We start from the raw sequence: 3,003 nt of genomic DNA on the forward strand, positions 1-3,003 counted from the left end.
GAGCCGTCTGGCGAGCGCTTCCACCACCTTTCCTACAAACCGGCCTCAGGTCTGTCTTCGCCAGAGGCAGAGGCAGCAGCGGAGGCGCGGATGAGGGGCGGCAGGACGGACAGACAGACACGGTGACAGCTCTTCGGTCTCGCAGAAGTCGTCGAGCGGCAGCTCGCTCCTCTTGGGAAGAGCCGGCTGCTGCCGCGGGGCGTGGGTTTGCCTGGGGGAGTTACTCAAAATATTTAAGGTGAATTGAGAGACTTTGAAATGCAGCCACACTGTCCATCCATTTTCGGCATTTCCGGAGCAAAGTGGTGCGAGCTCTGTCTGTCCGTCTGTCCAGTGAGGGGGTCACACACCAAGAAGGGATCTTGCCCCACATCCCTTCTCTGCCTGGTTCAGCACTGGGATCCGAGCTTGCTCAGGGGTCTTGCCCTGCCTTGGGGTCCCTGAAAACCCACGGGAGGGCTTTGCTCATCCCCCCCAGCCCTGCTCCACGCGCCCGTCGGTGCCCAGCTTCGGCTGCCTGTGCCATGGGAGCACTTGGCTCAGCCCCACGTCTTGGCTCATCCCAGCTGGCAGCTCCTGGAGCCGTGGGGCAGCTCCTGGAGCCGTGGGGCAGCCCCACACCGGCACCTTCGCCCCCCATCCCCGAGAGCAGCCGGAGGCAGATCTGCTCTGGAACCCGCCTGGGCACAGGTGACGGGTTGGACTGGGATCAGGGACTCCATGGGGACAGACAGACAGACAGAGGCTGGGGGGAGGCGCAGACTGGGCTCCTTCCCATCAGCTGAGCACGGGGGAATCACCTGCGCCCCGGTCTCCCATGACGATGTCCCCATGGACCACGATGGGCTGCAACCAGACCCGGGGGATGACGGGGGTCGACGGAGGCAGCAGGACAGGCTGGGGCCAGCACTCCTCCACCAGCTTCCATTTCTCCCACCGTGTCTCCCCAGGCAGGCTGCCTGTGCTGCCTGCCTGTGCTGCCTGCCTGACCTCTTCCCTCCTCACCCGGGTACCAGAATGCTCGAACCTGCCCTTTTCCAATGTTTTTAATTAACAAGTATTGGAAAGGCGCAAAGAAATCACGACTCCGGAAAATGCAGCGCCGAACAGGCAGGGGCGAGGTCGGTGTTCCCTGCCCCGGCCCAGGCACCGCTCGCCATGGGGACGGGAGCTCTTCCGTCTCTCAAAGCCTCCTCGACGGCGAGCCGGAGCCCAGGGCCAAGCTCAGCTCAGCCAGGCTGGCACCGCCCGGGGCTCGGCTCCGAGGTGACAAGCCCCAAAGCGACACCGATCGCTGAAGGAAGCCGCCGCCTGATTCCGCTGCGAGACTTAAAATCGACCGTCAGCCGCCTCCGTGCTCAGCCAGGCCCCGCTCCCCGCCGCCGTCGGCCGCAAGTACCCCACAGAAACATCCAAACCCTTTCTGCAGGGAACGAATTCACCCACCACGTGTCGGTCACGCACCAAACCGCTCCCGGCACCGACTTGATCTGAAAATTGCCGTAATTCAAGTCCTCAAAAGAGGAGCCATGTTTAGGCTTGCACGAGCAGCTCGGGGAAGGATGCTGGCAGCAATCGGGTAAAGACACGCGGATCTGCAACCTCTGCGCGCCCTGCGGCGCGGGAGCCCTCCAGGCCTGCTCCTGCCCCGGGCCGGAGGGATAAACGAGCTGGTATTTTCAAAAAAAACCCTCCCTGGCCTGCGCAGGGAGCTGGCGCGTTTGGCCTGAGGGTTCGGTGTCGTAGAGGCAGAGCCGGGCTCGGGGAGGAGGCCGAGCCCCGGCTCGTGCTCTCCCTGCAGCGGCCGTTTTCGAGCCGCGGTCCTCTGCGGCCGCCGAGTGAAAAGGTGGGAGAGGTTCGATACTCACGCTCTACGGCTCCGAGCTGCAAAGACCAAGAGAAGAACCGAGTAAAACGGCCCCGAGCTGCTTTGGGGGGAAGAGCCGGCGCGGCATCCCGAGGACGGAGCGTCGCCTCCCGAGGACGGAGCGCAGCACCCGCCAGCTGTGTTCAACGCCGTTTGTGTTTGCAAACGTTCACGGAGTCTGCAAGGAGCGACCAATAAAACCGTCACGGACTGGGGTAAGTCAGCTGCAGGCAATAGCACCTTCGCCACCTCTCCTTCCTGGCGCAAGGAACTGGTTTAATACTCGCGGTTCTGCAAAGAGGGCACTAAACGCGCTTCAGAAATGCTTTTTATCTTCAAGGTTTTGCTTTTATTTACTGCTGGAAGCCAGGACGAATCAAAGCAGCTATTTCACAGTTAAGGACGAGGAGTGAAGACATCACTTCACCCAACCGAAAATGAAGGAAAAGAGCCCGGGAGGGCAGAAGAGCGGAACCCCGGTGGTGCACGGAGTGGCGAACGCACACCTTATCCCTCTCACGACAGGTCACGGGTGTTGAACGACCTCCAAGACTCGGGCTCTGTTTCATCCAGAAGAGGGAAGCCGAAATGATAGCGGGGGAGAGACCCAGACCCGCAGGTCGCAGAAATCAGCTCTGCGCTGAGCATCCTGCGGGGGCAGAGCCTGTCTCCATTGCAGTGGGTCTTTCCTGGTCCCCGCGCTGGGAGGGAACAAGGGATTTCCATAAAGCGGATCCTGCAGGGATCCGGTGGCTCTTCCAACAGCACGTGGACGAGAGCTTGGCCAGGAGACGCCCCTCGGGGTCCCCAGCTGGCCCGGGGCCGAACCTGCCTTGTGGAAGTTGCTGGTCCGGGTCTTTGTCCACCAGATCACCCGCTGCCCTGCACCCAGGCATCGGGGCACCGCTCCCCCCACGGCTCTGGCTCGGCTCAGCAGCGCGGAGCCGGGTGGGCAACCCCGGCGCCGACGCACGGCGACAGCCAGCATCGCCGAACAGCCCAGCGCTACAGACCGGGGAGCGTGCGTGCGAGCAAGGCTGCTGGTTTTGACGGACACCAGGTTGTTTTTCTCACACACCAGTTTGGGAGGAGAGAAAACAAGGCATTTTGGAAAAATAATTCCGATTCATCACCCT

Source organism: Phaethon aethereus, assembly GCF_964289735.1.
Source record: "Phaethon aethereus genome assembly, chromosome: 2".
Lineage (NCBI taxonomy): Eukaryota > Metazoa > Chordata > Aves > Phaethontiformes > Phaethontidae > Phaethon > Phaethon aethereus.